Consider the following 20,051-nt stretch of genomic DNA (forward strand, 5'->3'; position numbering starts at 1 on the left):
CCTGGGTGGACTCTAGTTCCTGCTTCTGCAGGGATGGGGCTTCCTTCTGTGTTGACCTTAAGGACATCAAGAACTACAGACTTCAGATATATGAGCTAAGGAAAGACAAGATTCATCCTACAAGAACCCCTGAGGCCTCCCAAACCCTTTCATCCTTATGTGGAGAAGAACATAGAGTCTCTACCCTTGAAAACATACCAAGAATATGTATGCTTCTAGAAAATAATAATTTTAAAACAATACTACTAACAATAATACCAAAAGCCATAAAATGTCTAGGAATAATTTTAACGAAAGATGAGCAAGGCCTTTACACACACAAACACACACAAGTGTACACACTAAAATATTACTGAGAGAAAATAAAATTAAGGGATATAAGATGTTTGTGAAATGGAAGTATAACAATGTCAATTATCCCCAATTTGATCTACAAATTCAATGCAATTCTTATTGAAATCACATCAGGGTTTTGGGGAAATTGACAAGCTGATTCTAAAATGTACATGAAAAGCAAAAGGCCTAGAATGGTTAATACAATCTTGACAAAGAAGAACCAAATGTAAAAACTAATTATAAAGCTATAGTAATTAAGAGAGTATGGTATTGGCACAGGGATCTATGGCACAAATGGGTCCATGGATCAATATACTGTACTGTTTAATATGGTAGCTACTAGCCACATACAGCTATTTAAATTAATTAAAATTAAGTAACATTAACAATTTAGTTCCTCAGTCATACTAGCCACATATCAAGTGCTCAGTAGCTACATGGCTACCATACTGGAAGGACAGATATCAAACATTTCCATTATCACAGAAAGTTCTGTGGATACTACTGGGAGAGTTCAGAAACACACAAATATAGATGCCTGATTTACAATAAAGATGGCACTGCAAAGTTGTAGAGAAAGGGCATTCTTTTCAATGAACACTGGTTGTTAGAGCAATTGGAAATCTACACAGAGATAAATGAACCCTGGCCTCCCCAACTTCACATATTAAATAAAAATCTATTCAGAGAAGATCGAAGTTCTAAATGTAAAAGATAAAACAGTAACACTTCCAGATGAAAAACCTAGAAGAATATCTGCATGACTTGGGTGTAGGCACAGATTTCTTAAATAGGACATAAAAAGCACCAACCATAAAGGAAAAGTTTGACACACTGGATTAAATTAAATATAGAAAATTCTTCAATGAAAACTTTGCATTAAATGAATAAACAGGGGCGCCTGGGTGGCTCAGTTGGTTAAGTGTCTGCCTTCGGCTCAGGTCATGATCCCAGGATCCTGGGATTGAGCCCTGCATCAGGCTCCCTGCTCCGCAGGGGACCTGCTTCTCCCTCTCCTCCCGGTTCATGCTCTCTCTCGCAATCTCTGTCTCTCTCTCAAATAATAAATAAAATCATTTAAAAAAATAAATGAGTAAACAGACAAGCCCTGGAACAGTGGAAGATATTTGCAACATATATGGTAGACAGAATAATGCCCTTCTCCAAGATATTCACATCCTAATCCCTGGAACCTGTAAATATGTTAGCTTATGTGGAAAAAGTGACTTTTCAATGTGATTAAGTTATTGATCTTGAAATGAGATTATCCTGGATTATCTATGATGGGCCTAATGTAATTATAGGGTCCTTCTATGGGAAAAAGCGAGGTAGGAGACTCAGAATCCAAGGAGGAAATGAGATGGCAGGAGCAGAAGTTAGAGTGATGAGCCTTGAATGTGGAAGAAGGGGCTGTGACTCAAGGAATGCTAGCTGGAAAAGGCTAGGAAATGGATTTTCCCCTAGATCCTATGTAAGGAACACAGGCATGCTAACACCATGCTTTTAGCCCAGTGAAACAGATTTCAGATTTCTGACCTCCAGAACAGTACAATAATACATTTATGTTGTTTTAAGCCACTAAGTTTGTAGTTGTTAGAGCAATAGTAGGAAACTAACAAAACATATAACCAAAAAATGGCTGTTTCCCAAATAATATTTATAAAAAAGAAATACATACAAATAAATAAGAAAAGTAGACAAGTTAAAAAGTGGAAGAGAAGGAAGAGAAAGCTTGAACAAGCTTACTAATATATTAAATGTACAAATTGATAACCATTGGAAATGGTGGTCATTACTCAACTTCACTGGTCACCAAGAAAATGTAAATAAAACCACAATGAGAATTGATGGATATATATGCAATAAACTGCATATAGTAAAATGTTAATTGTAGAACCTATGTTGATGGGTATATTGATGGTCACTGTATACATCTTCCAACTTTACTGTATGCCAACTAATAAAATGTTTGGAGGAAACCACAATGAGACCACTATATACCTACTAGATGAGTTAATATGAAAAAGTCTGATTAAACCAAATGATGGCACATGTGGAAACTTCTGGAACTCACATACGCAGTTGGTAGAAGCATAGATTGGCACTACTTCAGAAAACTAGTTGAACATATCTATATGAACATATCTATATGTCTTTAAATATTTTCATATTTTATAATCCATTCCAAAGTGATCATCTAACAGAAGTGTATACATAAGTACACCAAAAACCATGTCCAAGAATGCTAATAGTTGTACTATTCATAACTGCCCAAACCTGGAAACAATACAAATCTCCCTCAACAGTAGAATGGATCAGTGCTAGTATATTCATATGATGGGTATGCAACAATAAAAACAGTGAATTGCTGATATGCACAACCTGGATGAATCTCAGAAATATTACTGTGAATGAAAGAAGCAAGGCAAAGAAGAGAACATACTATATAATTTCACTTATATGAAGTTCAAGAAGAGGCTAGACAAATTCATGGTGTCAGGAAGCCAGGATAGTGTACTTACATCATGATAATTTATCTAATTATAATTATGATTTGCACATACTTCAAATGTGATACTTTAATGAAAGTTTATCTTAGGGGCAACCTGGCTGGCTCAGTTGGTAAAGCATGTGACTCTTGATCTCTGGGTTGTGAGCTTACTTTAAAAAAGTTTATCATAAAAATGAACATTGGAAAACAAACCAACCAAAACCTCTGGATTTCTATATAGTAATAATAAACAGAAAATAGATTTTAAAAAAGAAAGATAGCACTCACACAGCAACAAAAACTATATGGCATCAAGAAAAACACCTAGGGCGCCTGGGTGGCTCAGTTGGTTAAGCGACTGCCTTCAGCTCAGGTCATGATCCTGGAGTCCCGGGATCAAGTCCCACATCGGGCTCCCTGCTGGGCAGGGAGTCTGCTTCTCCCTCTGAACTTCTTCCCTCTCATGCTCTCTATCTCTCATTCTCTCTCTCTCAAATAAATAAATAAAATCTTTAAAAAAAAAGTTACAACCTGAATAATGACTTATAATGGGAGGAATGAGTTTCATATTTCTTTCCCCTCCTTTTTCCTGATCCAAGAATAAGCCAAACCAGGAAACTGTGCAATAAGCACCAACAGCAGAAACTCCAGGAGAAGCCTCTTTTTTTCCAAAGGACCAGGAAAAGAAGCTCCTATGCACCAGACAGTGTGTGTTGGGGGGGGGGCGTAGATACCGATTTTCCCTTCTCACCTCAGAGGCTCACCTCTGAACTACACAAGCAGAGAACAAATGTGAAGAAGTGCAACAAGGTTCTGACAACTGAACGATACAAACCACTGTCCAAGTCATAGACTGACCCCAAGGTGGCCCATGCTAATCCAAGTAGCACAGCAAAGCCTTTGAAGATTGAACTAAAATGTAACCAACACCCACAGAAGATATGACAAAACCTCCCATCTGAACTTACCCAGGCTGACGGCCTGCTAAAACAAATAAAGCAAACAAAGTCAACATTCTCCACAGGATTTAAAAAAATTTTTTTTTCTCCACAGGATATTAACATGATCCTGAGTTCACAACATAATATTAAAAATTCCCAGGATACAATCCAAAACTACTCATCATTTAAACACACACAGAGAAAAATCTGACCATTTCCCAAGGGAAAAGACAATTAACAGACGTCAACCCTAAGATGACCCAGATGATGGAATTTATTATTTTTAAAACTGCATATATTTTTACAGCTTTTTTGAGGTATTATAGACAATTAAGAAATGTATATATTTAAGGCATAATATGTAATGTTTTGATATATGTATACATTGTGATATGATCACCCCACAAAGTTAATTAATTTATCCCTCACCTCACAGTTATTATTTGTGTGTGTGTTAGAAACATTTAAGATCTACTCTCCTAGCAAATTTCAAGTATACAATACATTACTATTAACTATAGTCACCATGTTGCACATTAGGTCTCCAGAACTCATTCAGCTTATAATGGAAAGTTTGTTCCCTCTGACCAACAGACATCTCTGCATTTCCTCCACCCCTCATCCCCTGGTAACCATTCTTCTACTCTGTTTCTATGAATTTGACTTTTTTTAGATTCCACATATAATTGAGATCAGCAGTATTTGTTTTTCTGTACCCGGCTTATTTTACTTTGTATAATGTCCTTGAGGTTCATCCACGTTGTCAGAAATGGCAGGATTTCCTTCTTTTCTAAGGCTAAATAATATTCCATTGTATGTATATATGCATCACATTTTCTTTATCCAATCATCTGTTGAGGGACACTTAGGTTGTTTTCATATCTTGGCTATTGTGAATAATGCTACAATGAACATGGGAGTGCAGGTTCTCCTCAAGAACCTGATTTCATTTCCTTTGGACATGGACCCAGAAGCGGGATTTCTGGATCATATGGTAGTTCTATTTTTAATTATTTGAGGAACCACCATCCTGTTTTCCATAATGGTTGTACCAATTTATATTCCATTTACATTACAGTGTATAAGCGTTCCCTTTTCTGCACATACTTGCCAATACTTTTTATCTTTTGACTTTTTGATAGTAGCCATCTTAAGGGTATGAGATGATCTCTCATGTGGTTTTGATTTGCATTTCCCTGATGGTGAGTGATATTCAGTACTTTTTCATATACCTATCGGCCATTAGAATGTTTTCTTTGGAAAAAGGTCTATTTAGGTGCTTTGCTCATTTTTACTTTTTTTTTTTTTTTTGCCACTGAGTAGTATGAGTTCCTTATGTATTTTGGCTATTAACATCTTATGGATATACAGTTTGCAAATATTTTCTCATTCTATAGGATGCCTTTTATTTTGTTGATTCCCTTTCTGAGCAGAAACTTTTTAATTCAATGCAGCCCCACCTGTTTAATTTTTCCTTTGTTGTCTGTGCTTTTGGTGTCATACCCCAAAAAACCATTGTTGAGACTAATGTCAAGGAAATTTTCCCATGTGTTTCTCTAGGAGTTTTATAGTTTCAGGTCTTACGTTTAAGACTTTAACCAATTTTGAGTTGATTTGTGTGTGGTATGAGACAAAGTTCCAATTTCTTTCTTTTGCCTGTGAATATCCAGTTTTCCCAACACATTTATTGAAGAGAATATCCTTTCCCCTATTGTATATTCTTGGCACCTTAGTTGACTGAACATGTGTAGGTTTATTTCTGGGCTCTCTATTCTGTTCCATTGATCCATGTGTCTGTTTTTATGTGAGTACCATACTGTTTTGATTATTGTAGCTTTGTAGTATAATTTGAAATCAGGAAGTGAGATGTCTCTGGCTTTGTTCTTCTTGCTCAGTACTGCTGTAGCTACCCGGGATCTTTTGTGGCTCCATATGAATTTTAGGATTTTGTTCTATTTCTCTGAAAAATTATCATTGGAAATATAGTCCCTATAAAAATAGGGACTGCACTGAATCTGTAGATCACTTAGGGTTATATTGGCATATTGACACATATTATTTGTTCTTAATTCTTCCAATCCATGAACACAGTATTAATTGTTTATGTCTTCTTCAATTTCTTTCATCGGTGTTTAATAGATTTCAGTGTACAGATCTTTTACCTCTTTGGTTAAATTTATTCCTAAGTATTTTATTCTTTTTGATGTAAATGGGATTTTCTTCTTAATTTCTTTTTCAGATAGTTTATTGTTAGTGTATGGAAATGCAACTGATTTTTGTATGTTGATTTTTTTATCCTGCAATTTTACTGAATTCGTTTATTAGTTCTAACAGTTCTTTTGAGGAGTCATCTGTAGACAGACACAATTTTACTTCTCCCTTTCCAAATTGGATACCTTCTTTTTCTTGCTTAATTGTTCTGGCTAGGACTTCCAGTACTATGTTGAATAATAGTGGTGAGAGGTAGCATCTTTATCTTGTTCCTGATTTTAGAGGAAAACATTTAAGCTTTTCACCCTTTAGTATCATATTAGCTGTGGGCATGTCCCATATGGCTTTTATTATATTGAGGTACATGACTTCTATACCTAATTTGTTGAGAGATTTTATCACAAAATGATGTTGAATTTTGTCAAATACTTTTTCTGCATCTATTGAGATGATCATATGGTTTTTATCCTTTATTCTGGTAATGTGGTGTATCACATTTATTGATTTGCATATGTTGAATCATGTTTGCATCCCTGGGATAAATATTACTTGATCATGATGTATGATCCCTTTAATGGGCTGTTAAATTCAGTTTGCTAGTATTTTGTTGAGGATTTTTGCATCTATTTTCATCAGAAATATTGGCCTATAGTTATCTTTTCTTATAGTCTCCTTGTCTGGCTTTGGTATTGGGCTAATGCTGGCCTTGTAAAATGAGTCCCCAGTCAAATTCACAGACAGCAGGTCTGTTACCAGGCACAGATGGGTGTAGCTCCCACCGATCTCTGGTTGCACTTGCACCATGCCCCTGGGTGAGTCGGGTGGGAAGATGGATTCTGGAACTGTGGTACAGCGGGCTGGAGCTGGGTCACAGGACTGCTTCGAATTCTGCGGTCAAGAACTAGATCAGTCAGCCTGGCACTGGTGGATGAGAGGAGCATGTCTCTCTCCAGTTCCCTGGGTGGTCAGAAGTGCCCCAACCATGGCAGAAAGGGATTGGCACTCAATCTCAGGGCCATATCAAGGTACATAGCTGGGACTGACTTTTGGGCCTACAGCCAGGACTGAGGTTGGCAGGCCTGTATGAGGAGTACAGACAGGCAATGCTGGATCCCTGGGTAGGCAAGACTGAGATCAGGGCTGAAGCCAGGTCACAGAGCTGCTTCAGGATCCAAAGTCAGAACCAAGGCTACCAGGAGCATGTCTCCCATAGGGCCCCTGTGGAGGCAGGTCTGACTCTAGACTGGCAGTTAAAGTGGGGCTGGAGCTGGGTCACAGGGATGCTTCAAGGATCTGCAATTGGGTCCATGGCTAGCAGGCCTGATACTGTGGCACGGATGACCGTGGCTCCTCCTGGAGCCTTGGTGGATGGAACTGGTTGCAGGACTACAGCCAAGTGGGGCTGGAGCCAAGTCCATAAAGAGATGGGGTGATTTTTGTTCTGTACCCAGGACCACACTTGGTTGGCCTGCCACCAGGGCTAGGGCCTGCCTTCTCAAAGCAGTTTTCCTTAGTCCTGGACTTTCCTGGAGCTTCACAACCTCCTACCAGAATCCCAAAGCTCCCACAAAGGCACTTTTGTCTGTGGATGGCTGCCAGATTGTTGTTTGTGTAGGGGGAAGTGAGCTGGGGACCTCCTATTCCACCATTTTGCTTATTAGGGAAAAAAAAAACTTGATAAAGACATTAAACTATTATAACCACACTCTCCGTGAGGTAAAGGTGAACACTCTTGAAATTAATGGAACAATAGAAGTTCTCATCAGAGAAACAGAAACCATAAAAAAAAGAACCAAATGGAAATTTTACAGCCAAGAAGTAAAATAATGGAAATTTAAAAATTCATTAGATGGAACATGAAGATAGATCATTAGAAATTATCTGATCTTTAAAAAAAAAAAAAAGATTTACTTTTAAGTAATCTCTACACCCAACATGGGGCTCAAACTCACAACCCCAAGATCAAGAGTCCCATGCTCTTCCAACTAAGCTAGCCAGGAGCACCAGAAATAATCCAATCTGAAGAACAGAGAGAAAAAAGATTGCAAATAAAATGAGCAGAGCCTTAGGGACCTATAGGACAGTATCAAAAGTCTAAGGATGAGGGAAAAAGAGATTGGTGAAGAAAAAAATATTTGAAGAAATAATGATTGAAAATTCCCCAAATATGGTGAAATATAGAAATTCACAGATTCAAGAAGTTCATCAAATCCTAAATAGAAAAAAAACTCAAAGTCATATTCAGGCATTCAATAAAGCTGTTTAAAAAATAAAGGATGGAAAAAGATACCCTATGCAAATATCAAAACAAATCTAGAGCGGCTGGGTTGATAATACACAAAGCAGATTACAGAAAGTAAAAAAAAATCCCCAGGAATAAGGAAAGACATTACATAATGTTAAAAAAATAAATTAATAGGGCGCCTGGGTGGCTCAGTCATTAAGTGTTTGCCTTCAGCTCTGGTCATGGTCCCAGGGTCCTGGGATCGAGTCCCACATCGGGCTTCCTGCTCGGGAGGAAGCCTGCTTCTCCCTTTCCCACTCCCCCCTGCTTGTGTTCTCTCTCTCGCTTTGTTTCTGTCAAATAAATAAATAAAATGTTTAAAAAAATCAGTTCATAAAGAAGACAAAACAACCCTGAATGTACATACACCTTAAAACAGAGCTTCAAATACATGAAGCAAAAAATTATAGAAATGATAAGAGAAACAGAGAACTCACAATTACACTTTGAAACTTCAACACTCCTCCCTGAATAACTCGTAGACCAAGCAGACAAAAAATCAATGAGAACATAAAAGACCTAAATAACATTATCAACAACATAATCTAATTTACATATCCAGAATACTTCAACAACAGCAGAATACACATTATTTTCAAACGCATGCAGCATCCACCAAGATCATATCCACCTCATAAAACAAGCTATAAGAATTTTAAAAAATAAAATACACAGTATGTTTTCTGACCGTAACAGAATTAAACTAGAAATAAAAAAACAAAGATACCTTAAAACCCCCACATGTTTGAAAGTTAAACAACACACTTAAATATAACCTATGGGTCAAAGAAGAATTGTTCAGGGAAACTGGAAAATATTTTGCACTAGACAAAAATGAAAATACAACATGTCAAATTTTCTGTATTATAATTAAAGCAATGTTTAAAAGGAAATTTACATTGGGGCGCCTGGGTGGCTCAGTCGTTAAGCGTCTGCCTTCGGCTCAGGTCATGATCCCAGGGTCCTGGGATCGAGCCCCGCATCGGGCTCCCTGCTCTGCGGGAAGCCTGCTTCTCCCTCCCACTCCTCCTGCTTGTGTTCCCTCTCTCGCTGTGTCTCTCTTTCTCAAAATAAATGAATAAAACCTTTAAAAATAAATAAATAAATAAATAAAAGGAAATTTACATCATTAAATGCTTATATTGGAAAAGGAAAAAAAAGGAGTAATTCCAACATTCTCAGATAAACAAAATCTAAGGGAGTTCATTTCCAGTAGACCTGCCTACAAGAAATGCTGAAGAGTGTTCTGCAGGGTGAAATGAAAGGACACTAGAAGTTAATTTGAGCCATAGGAAGAAATAAAGATCTCAAAAAAGGTAAATTATGGGTGATTATAAAAGCTAGTATTACTGTAACAATAGTTTGTACCTCCATTTTTTATTTTCTACATGAAAGAACTGATTTCTTTTTTTTTTTTAAAGATTTACTTATTTGAGAGAGACAGCAGGGGAAGGGGAGGGGAAGAAGGAGAGGGAGAGGGAGAGAGAGAATCTCAAGCCTGACATGGGGCTCAATCTCACAACCCTGAGATCATGACCTGAGCTGAAATCAAGAGTCAGATGTTCAACGGACTGAGCCATGCAGGTGCCCCAAAAGAGATGATTTCAAGAAACCAATACATTTAAAAAAATTATTAGTCTAAAAACTGGTTTTATTGTAACCTATGTTTATAACTCCACATTTGGTTTTCTACATAAGTTAAGATACTAGTGCATTGAAATGAATTATTAGTTTATGTTTTGGGGCACAAAATATATAAAGATGTAATCTGTGACATCATCAGCCAAAAAGGGTGGTGATGGAGCTATAAAGGAGAATCTTTATATGTAATTGAAAAATTGGTAGGGATTCAAATTAGAGTGCTCTAACTTTAGGATGTTATATGTAATCACCATGGTAACCATAAAGAAAATAGCTATAAAACATACAGAAAATGAAATGAGAAAGGAAGTTTAACATTTCACTACAAAACAACAACAACAACAACAACAAATACCAAAGAAGACAATAATAAGGGAATAAGCATGGAGGAGCTATAAGGCATATAGAAAACAAATAGCAAAATGATAGCAGTAAATCTCTACTTATCAGTAATTACTTTAAATGTAAATAGATTAAATTATCTAATCAAAAGACAGATATTTTCAGAATGGATAAAAACACACAATCCAATTATATTCTGTCTATTCTGTCTAAAGAGACTCACTTTAGATCCAAAGACACAAATAGATTGAAAAGATGGAAAAAGATACACCATAAAAATAGAGAGCAGGGGTGGCTATACTAATATCAGACAAAGCAGACTTTAAACTGAAAAAGTTTACAAGAGACAAAGAAAGACATTATATATTAATAAAAGGTTCAATACAGCAAGAATATATAACAATTATTAGTATTTGCACACCTAATAAAAGACCATAAAAAAGACATGAAGCAAAAATAAATAGAACTAAAAGAAGAAAGAGTTCTACAATAACAACTGGGGACTTACATACCCCACTCTCAATAATGAATAGGACTACCATCTGGAAGCAGAGATCTTAAACAACACAATAAACCAACTAGATAAAAGAAGAAATCACAAAGGAAACTATAAAATACTTAAGAGATGAATAAAGGTGAAAACACAACATACCAAAAGTTATGGGATACAGCAAAAGCAATACTAAGGAGGTTATTTATAGTGATAAATGCTTACATTAACAAATAAGAAAGATCTCAAATCACCACTCTAACTTTACAACTTAAGGAACTACAAAAAAAGAACAAATGAAACCCAAAGCTAGCAGAAAGGAGGAAATACTAAAGATCAGAACAGAGATAAATGAAATAGAGAATAGAAAAATTGAGAAAATCAATGAAACCAAAAGTTGGTTCTTTGAAAAGATCAACAAAATTGACAAACTTTTAACCAGATGGACTAAGAAAAACAAAAGAAGACTCAAATTACTAAAATCAGAAATGAAAATGGGGACACTACAACTTATTCTATGGAAATAAAATGGATTATGAGAATACTATGAACAACTGTACACCAACAAACTGTATAACCTAGATGAAATGGACAAATTCCTAGAAACACAAAACCCATCAAAACTAAATCACAAAGAAGTAGAAAATCTGACTAGACGTAACTAGTAAGAAGACTGAATCACTAATAAAAAAAAATCTTTCAATGAAAAAAAGCCCTGGATTTGATGGTTTCACTGGTGAAATATACCAAACATTTAAAGAAAGACTAATATCCATCCTCCTCAAATTTTCCCCAAAACTGAAGAGGAGAAAATACTTTCTAACTCATTTATGAGGCCAGCATTACCATGATACCAAAGCCAGACAAAGATACTACAGAAAAGAAAACTATAGACCAAATTCCCTGATGAACATAGACACAAAAACCTTCAACAAAATACTGACAAACTGAATTCAGCAGCATACTGAAAGGATTATACACGATGACAAAGAGGGATTTACTCTTGGAACACAAAGATGATTCAACACATGAAAATTGATCAGTGTAATGCCCCACACTAACAGAATGAAGGCTAAAAATCATGATCTCAACAGATACATAAAAATCAATTAACAAAATTCAACATTCTTTCATGATAGAAATTTCAACAAACTACGATCAGAAGCAAGCTACCTCAACATAATAAAAGTCATATATGAAAAACCTGCAATAAACATTATACTCAATGATGAAAGACTGAAGGCTTTCCAAGATCAGGAAAAAGGAAAGAATGCTGCTTTCACCATTCTATTTTAGTCATTCTTTTCACCATTCTATTTGACATAGTACTGGAAGTTCTGGCCAGAGCAATTAGACAAGAAAAAAAAAATAAAATAAAAGGCATCCAAGGGAAAGGGCACAGGATTTGAAACATAGCAGACAACGTGGACCAGCAACAAACTACCAACACCGTAGAAGAGCCCCTGGATCTTATTAGGCTCAGCCTGGATGAGTGAACTTATGTGGAAATGAGAAATGACAGAGAGCTTTGAGGAAGATTACATGCCAATGATCAGCATTTAAATATGATATTGGGAGATGTGGAAGAAAACTGTGACTACTATAGATACTGATGAAGAAACATACAAAGATATATAAATCAACAAAATGGAATATTCTCTCTTTTTTTTTAAAGATTTTATTTATTTATTTGACAGAGAGAGACATAGCAAGAGAGGGAACACAAGCCAGGGGAGTGGGAAAGGGTAGAAGCAGGCTTCCTGCCGAGCAGGGAGCCCGATGTGGGGCTCGATCCCAGGACCCTGGGATCATGACCTGAGCCGAAGGCAGACTTTTTTTTTTTTGACTTTTACAAACTGTTTATTTTCCGTCAACCTTTTCCATTTCTATTTCCATTTTGTTTGCCTTTGTGGAAGACCAGCTTAAGACCACTCAGTGGTTGTTCCTACCCATTCAGTGGCCTGAGCAGTGGGAGCTGCAGACCAGTCTTCAGTGGCCGGCTGGGCGCTCCAGTCTTCAGTAGGGAACTGCTGAATAGGCACCGAGGGCACCCGCACACCTTCAGACCAGTCTGCAACTTCAGGCTGAGTAGCAGTGAACTCAGGAGCTGGAGCTCCATTCACCCTGAAATTCCTCCTTGGTCACAGCCTTTTCAGCAGCGGCCTGCTCTTCCTTTTCAATCTCTTCAGGATCTCTGTAGAAGTAGAGATCAGGCATGACCTCCCATGGGTGTTCTCGGGAAATGGTGCGATGCATGCGCAGAACTTCCCTGGCCAGCATCCACCACATCAGACCCACTGAGTGAGCTCCCTTGTTGTTGCAAGGGATGGCAATGTCCACATAGTGCAGAGGAGAGTCTGTGTTACACAGAGCAATGGTAGGCAGGTTAACATAGGACGCCTGTGTAAGAGGCTGGTGGTCAGCCCTGGGATCAGTAACCACCAGAAGTCTCGGCTCCCGGAAGGCTGCCTGGATCTGGTTAGTGAAGTTTCCAGGAGTGAAGCGGCCGGCAATAGGAGTGGCTCCAGTAGCAGCAGCAAATTTCAGCACAGCTCGCTGGCCAGTATTCCTGGACATTATGACACTGACATCAGCTGGGTTTTCAATGGCAACAATGGCACAAGCTGCCAGCAGAAGCTTCTCCCAGGTTCTCTTCAGATTTATGATGTAGATACCATCACTTTTCCTTTTGTAGATGTACTGTTCCATTTGAAAGTCAAGGTTGGTGCCATCTAAATGGGTTCCTGCTGCAAGGAATTTGAGGACATCCTCCTCCTTCATTTGCAGGACATCAAGGGCTCCGGACATTGTGAAAGTTTCCCTTTAAGTTACGACGGGAACGCAAAACAACGCCGTATGGACCCTTCCCCGGGTAGCTCGGAAAGGCGAAGGCAGACGTTTAATGACTGAGCCACCCAGACGCCCCCAAAATGGAATATTCTGATGTTCTCTGGAGAGATGGTGTTGTACTAGTTGTCCTTCCATTAAGAGCTGGCTGAAATAAAGAATTTATCATGTATGGAATATAGGAGACTTTGTATGATTGCCTCTTTAAATGTAGAAGACATTCAAAAGAGAAACCTGTGTAAATTTTGATATTAAGAAATGACTAAGTATTCTCCCAGTCCTGAAATGAATTGATTTGCAGATAACTCAAAAATTCTTAAGCTATACGGCATTTTTATTTTTTTCCAACCCTTTCAATAAATATGATCACCAAAAAATAAAAATAAAAAAGCTATCCAAATTGTAAAGGAAGTAATAAAGTTACCTCTGTTCATAGATGAAATGATCTTTTATGTGCAAAACTCTAATGATTCTATTTTTAAAAACCTGTTAAAACTAATAAATGGGGGTACCGAGGTGGCTCAATCAGTTGAACATCTGCCTTTGGCTTGGGTCATGATCCCAAGGTTCTGGGATTGAGCCCCACATCGGGCTCCTTGCTCATAGGGGAGCCTGCTTCTCCCTCTCCCTCTGCCTGTCACTCCCCCCTACTTGTGCTCTCTCTCTGTCAAATAAATAAATAAAATCTTTAAAAAAAAACTAATAAATGAATTCAACGAAGTAGCAGGATACAAAGTCAACACTCAAATATCAGTTGCATTTCTATGCACTGACAATGAACAATCTGAAAAGGAAATTATGAAAACAATGCCATTTACAATAGCATCAAAAAGAATAAAATACTTAGGAATTAACAAAAGGAAGTAAAAAGACTTGTGCAACGAAAACTATAAAATATTGCTGAAAGATATTAAAGAAGACATAAAGGGAAACATATCTCATATTCATGAATTGAAAGACGAAGTTGTTAAGATGTTAATATTATTCAAAGCAATCTACAGATTTAATGCGATCCCTATCAAAATCCCAGTGACTTTTAAAAAATATAAACAGAAAATTCATGTGGAATCTCAAGGTGTCTTGAATAGCTAAAACAATCTTAAAAAGGGAGAACAAAGATGGAGGATTCATACTTTCTGACTTTAAAACTTAGTACACAAAAGCTACAGTAATCAAAACAGTGTGGGAGAGGCATTAAAACAGACATATAAACCAATAAAATGGAGAGCTCAAAAGAAACCTTTGCATACATGGTCAAATGATTTTTGACAATGCTGCCAAGACCATTTGATGGTGCTGCGAAAACTGGTTATCCACATGCGAAAGAATAAAGCCGGACCCTTACCTAACACCATATATAAAAATTAACTCAAAATGGATCAAAGACCTAAGACTTAAAACTATAAAACTATTAGAAAAAAACATAGAGCAAAATCTTCGTGATACTGGATTTGGCAATGATTTCTTCGATATGACACCAAAGGCACAGGCAACAAAAAATATATAGACTAATTAGATATGAAAAATTTTCAGGGCTCCTGGGTGCCTCAGTTGTTGGGCATCTGCCTTTTACTCAGGTTGTGATCCCAGCATCCTAGGATCAAGCCCCGCGGCTAGCTCCCTGCTCAGCGGGGAGCCTGCTTCTCCCTCTCCAGCTCCCCCTGCTTGTGTTCCCTCTCTCACTGTCTCTCTCTGTCAAATAAATAAATAAAATCTTTAAAAAAAGGAAAAGAAAGAAAAATTTTCAAATTTGTATATCAAAGGATAATGTCAACAGAATAAAAATGCAACCCACAGAATGAAAGTATTTGTGAAATCATGTATCTGATGAAGGATTCATATCCAGAATATATAGAGAAATCTACAATCTGATTCAAAAATGGACAAAGGACTACAATGAGATATTATCTCACACACTTTAGTATGGGTACTATAAAAAAGGGGAAAAAAGGAAAGAAAAGTAAAGAACAAGTGTTGGTGGAGACGTGGAGACATTGGAACCCTGTGCACTGTTAATGACAATATAAAAAAAGGTACAGCTGCTGTGTAGAATACAGTAAGGCAGTTCCTCAGAAAATCAAAAATAGAATTATCATATAATCTAGCAATTACACTTCTGGTTATATACTCAAGGTAATTGAAAGCAGGGTCTCAAAGATATTCTTGTACACCCATGTTCATAGCCGCATTATTCACAATAGCTAGAACATGTAAGCAATCCAAGTGCCTATTGAGGGATAAATGAATAAGCAAAACATGGTATAGCCATTTAATGAGGTATTATTCGGTCTTACAATGTTAGGAAATTCTGATATGTGCTACAACATGGATGAACCTTGAGGATATTATATTAAGTGAAATAATGCCAGTCACAAAAAAGACAAAGACTGTATGATTCTACCTATATAAGGTACTTAGAATAATCAAAATCATGGAGATGAACAGTAGTAGAATGGTAATTGCTAGGGGCTGTGGGGGGTGGGTAATAGGGATTTATTGTTTAATGCATATAGAGTTTCAGTTTTATAAGATCACAGAGTTGTGAGGGCAGATGGTAGTGACGGTGTACAACACTATGAATGTATTTAATACCACTAAGCTATACACTTAAAACTGGTTAAGATGGTTTAAGTTTTGCATTATGTGTATTTTACCACAATAAAAAAATTGGAAAAAATGGAATGCAAAATGGTATAGCCACAAAGTCAGAGTTTCTTTTAAAAGTTAAACATACACTTTCCATATAACCGAGCAATACCACTACTAGGTATTTTCCCAAGAAGTTTTGTTTACAAAAACCTGTACGCCAATGTTTATAGCTACTTTACTCATGATTGCCCAAACCAGAAAAATCCACATGTCCTTCAACTACTGAATAATAGATAAACTGTGGTACATTCATAGAATGTAATAAGCAGTAAAAAGGAACTAAATGTTGATACACTCAACATCCAAGTTTCTTATACATTACACAAAATGAAAGAAGCCAGACTCAAAAGGCTACATAAAGTATGATTCCATTTAAATGACATACTGGAAAAGGCGGAAGTATTGTGATCTTCATCACTATACGTGATGGAAATTCCCAGAACCAATCACTGGTTGCCTCGGATTAAAGGTGGAGATAGGGTTTGACTATAAAGGGGCAGCACAAGGGAGATCTGGGAGTGATGGAGCGAGCTGTTTTGTATCTTGACTGTGGTGGTAGCTACATGACTCTATGTATTTGTCAAAAGTCCTAGAACCATACACTTAGAGTGACTTTTACCGTATATAAATTTAAATTAAAAAATAATGAAAACCTTGTGTGTCAATTATACTTCAATTTAAAAAAGATTTTAAAATGAAGATATTTTTAAAGATTTATAATCTTCTTTGGAAGATATCAAGATTTATAACAAAGCTACAGTAACTAAAACAGAGATAAATCTCTATATAGATACATGTCAGATGTATAGATATGTATAGATATCAGCTCTTTAATCTTGGGACTAATTCCCTCATACTTAACTGTATTCTATATACTGTCTGAAAATTTCAAATGTTTGTTTTGTAATATTTAAGCCTTTAAACCATCTTGGGTTGATTTTTTTATAAGGTGTGAGGGGTGAATCTAAATTTATTTTTTAAAAATATGGATATCCAATTGTATCAGCACCATTTATTACAGAATTTTCTTTCCCTACTTATCTGCAGTGTCAACTCTGCCACATATTAAAGCTCCATAGATATGTGGGTCTGATTCTGGGTTCTTTATTCTGTTTCATTGGTCATTTTGTGTATCCTTACATATTTACCTCACTGTCTTAGTTACGGTAACTTTATACAGACAGGAGAGAGAGAATTTCCAAAACAAGTAAAGCAAAACAATATAGGGATACCTGCATAGGTTCTTTTTTTTTTTAAGATTTTATTTATTTATTTCACAGAGAGAGAGATAGCGAGGTCAGGAACACAAGCAATGGGAGCGGGAGAGGGAGAAGCAGGCTTCCCGCGGAGCAGGGAGCCCGATGTGGGGCTCGATCCCAGGACCCTGGGACCATGACCTGAGCCGAAGGCAGATAGATGCTTAACAACTGAGCCACCCAGGCGCCCACATGGATAGGTTCTAAAGCAATAAAGAAGGAAATAATTACCCTAAAAGAACACTGATTTCCTCTAGAGAGGAGGGAAGTAGTGGTGGTGGGGTATGGGCACATGGGACCTTATGGGATACCAATTCTTGAGCAGGGTCATGGTGACAAGAATACCTGTATTCTCTATGGGTAAGTAGACACCATGGGAAATAATTCAGCTTAAACTCATTAGCAGGTACACTACCTAAGAAGGCTGACCTTTGGAGTAGGATATGAGAGGCAGAAGAGGTTACAGTTAAATCTCCTGTGTCAGCACATTATGCTGTCCAGGGAGAATTCACATATAAGTCTCCACAAGAAAGTCACCATTCAGATTCCTCCTGCACACTGGGGCGAACAAGGTGAGTCTGTGTGCCCCAGAGAAGCAGAGACCACCAACAAGGGACAATTGTAGTCATGTCTCCAGTAAAGCTGGAGATGTCTCCAGTAATTGGAGATTTTTCTTCAGTGAAGACTTAGGCTTGAGGAAAGGAGGGGGTCTTAAGTTTGAAAACATTAGAGGACTTGTGGTGAGAAACACAGGCTTGGAAAAGGGGGAGGAGATGAGTCAAAGGGGAAGGAAAAATAAAAGAAGAGATCACCTCTTTTCCAGTTCAGGTCCCTTGAGTCACAAGCCTGTCCAGGAATGGGAATGAAGTAGCTTTGAATCAGATGATACTGGAGTTTTAAAGTAGATGTTAAGACTGGATTTTTTTTTTTTAAAGATTTTATTTATTTGACAGAGAGATAGCAAGAGCAGGAACACAAGCAGAGGGAGTGGGAGAGGGAGAAGCAGGTTTCCCGCTGAGCAGGGAGCCCGATGCGGGGTCCAATCCCAGCACACTGGGACCATGACCTGAGCCAAAGGCAGACGCTTAACGACTCAGCCACCCAGGTACCCCAAGACTGGATTTTTAATGAATGAAAATGATCAGAAGTTAAGGGATCTAGAACTCAGCAAGATAAAGTCAATAATATAAAGGTAGGCACAGAACTTGGGGAAAAACAAAGTCTGTTCATATTTGTGCTCTACCACCTCAGACTATTCAAAGGTTGTGTGTGTGTGTTTTTCAGATTTATTTATTTATTTATTTGAGAGAGAGAGAGAGCATAAGTGAGAGGGGCAGAGGGAGAAGGAGAGAGAATCTCAAGCCAACTCTGTACTGAGTGCAGAGTTCCATATGGGGCTCGATCTCACGACCCTGAGACCAGCACCTGAGACCAAACCAAGAGTTGGATGCTTAACCCACTGTGCCACCCAGGTGCCCCGGGTTTTTTTTCTAATTAAGAAGAAATAACGTATGAAGCGGAGAATTCTCACACCCAGACCTAAAATAAAATTGTTTTACCTATTTGAAAAATCAACTTCTTAAAAAAATAAATAAAATATCAACTTCTTGGATTAATCTATCCATTGAACAAATATTTGAATGCCTACTTGGGCCTGGAAGGATATATGACACTGTTCTAGGCATATGAATACAGTAGCAAACAACTAAAATTCCTGCCTTCTTAGAGCCTACATTCTAGTAAAGCTTATATTCTAGTAACTTAAAATAACTTATACAGTGGGGAATATTTGAATGTCTAACATCTGTGCATAAAATCTGGGTAAATGCATAGATTTAGGGAAAAATTATGGAATCTTGGCACACTATCATCTATATTAGCTCTTTAATCTTGGAATCATTCCCTTATGCTTAATAATTTCCCCAAGAAATTTGTGGGATTATTTCCCCATCTCCATTTGACAGATAAGAAAGCTAAGGCTAAAGACAGAAAGTGACTTGCTGGGGGTCACATAACTACCTAAGGGTTTGATATAATAAAAACAGATTTCTTTGCCTCCAAATGCTGTGTTCTTTCCACCAGGCCAAGAAGCCCCTTAAGACAGAGATTGTAACAATACTCCCATCAGTGAGTGGGTCTGGGATTAGTCTTGCTGCCAAGGACACCCAAATCAGTAAGAGGACATGTAGGCGTTTCCATATTAGATGTCTACAAACCCTACCACACAAAGCCCTAAAACTGAGGTTTTGCCTTAATTTGCCTGCCTAGGCTCTAGGTTCACCTGCCCTATGCCCTAGGCGGCAACACAGGATAGATTTGTTTGGGGATGGGAAAACTGATGGAGACAATGTTGAGCTCATTCTGGGAAACGAGGGTAAGGGCTTATGGCTACCAACTTCTAGCTGAGAAACGAACATCAAGAGCATCAGACCACATGACAGAAAAATAAGTAAATGTAAGATCTGAGAAGCTAAGTAAAAACCCTATAATCCTGAATTTGAATTGAAAAAATGAATATGAATTTATAACATATTTTATCTTAGGAAACTATTTCCTAGCTGTA

General features: G+C 37.4%; 1 pseudogene; it reads right to left on the minus strand.

The window, feature by feature from the left end:
* Window positions 1-12,595: 12,595 nt before the first annotated feature.
* LOC114199535 (small ribosomal subunit protein uS2 pseudogene) lies at window positions 12,596-13,616 on the minus strand (annotated as a pseudogene).
* Window positions 13,617-20,051: the final 6,435 nt, after the last annotated feature.

The sequence above is a fragment of the Eumetopias jubatus genome, unplaced genomic scaffold (genome assembly GCF_037043125.1).
Source record: "Eumetopias jubatus isolate StellerSeaLion01/CBP00866 unplaced genomic scaffold, mEumJub1_p1.0 scaffold_10, whole genome shotgun sequence".
NCBI classification, from domain to species: domain Eukaryota; kingdom Metazoa; phylum Chordata; class Mammalia; order Carnivora; family Otariidae; genus Eumetopias; species Eumetopias jubatus.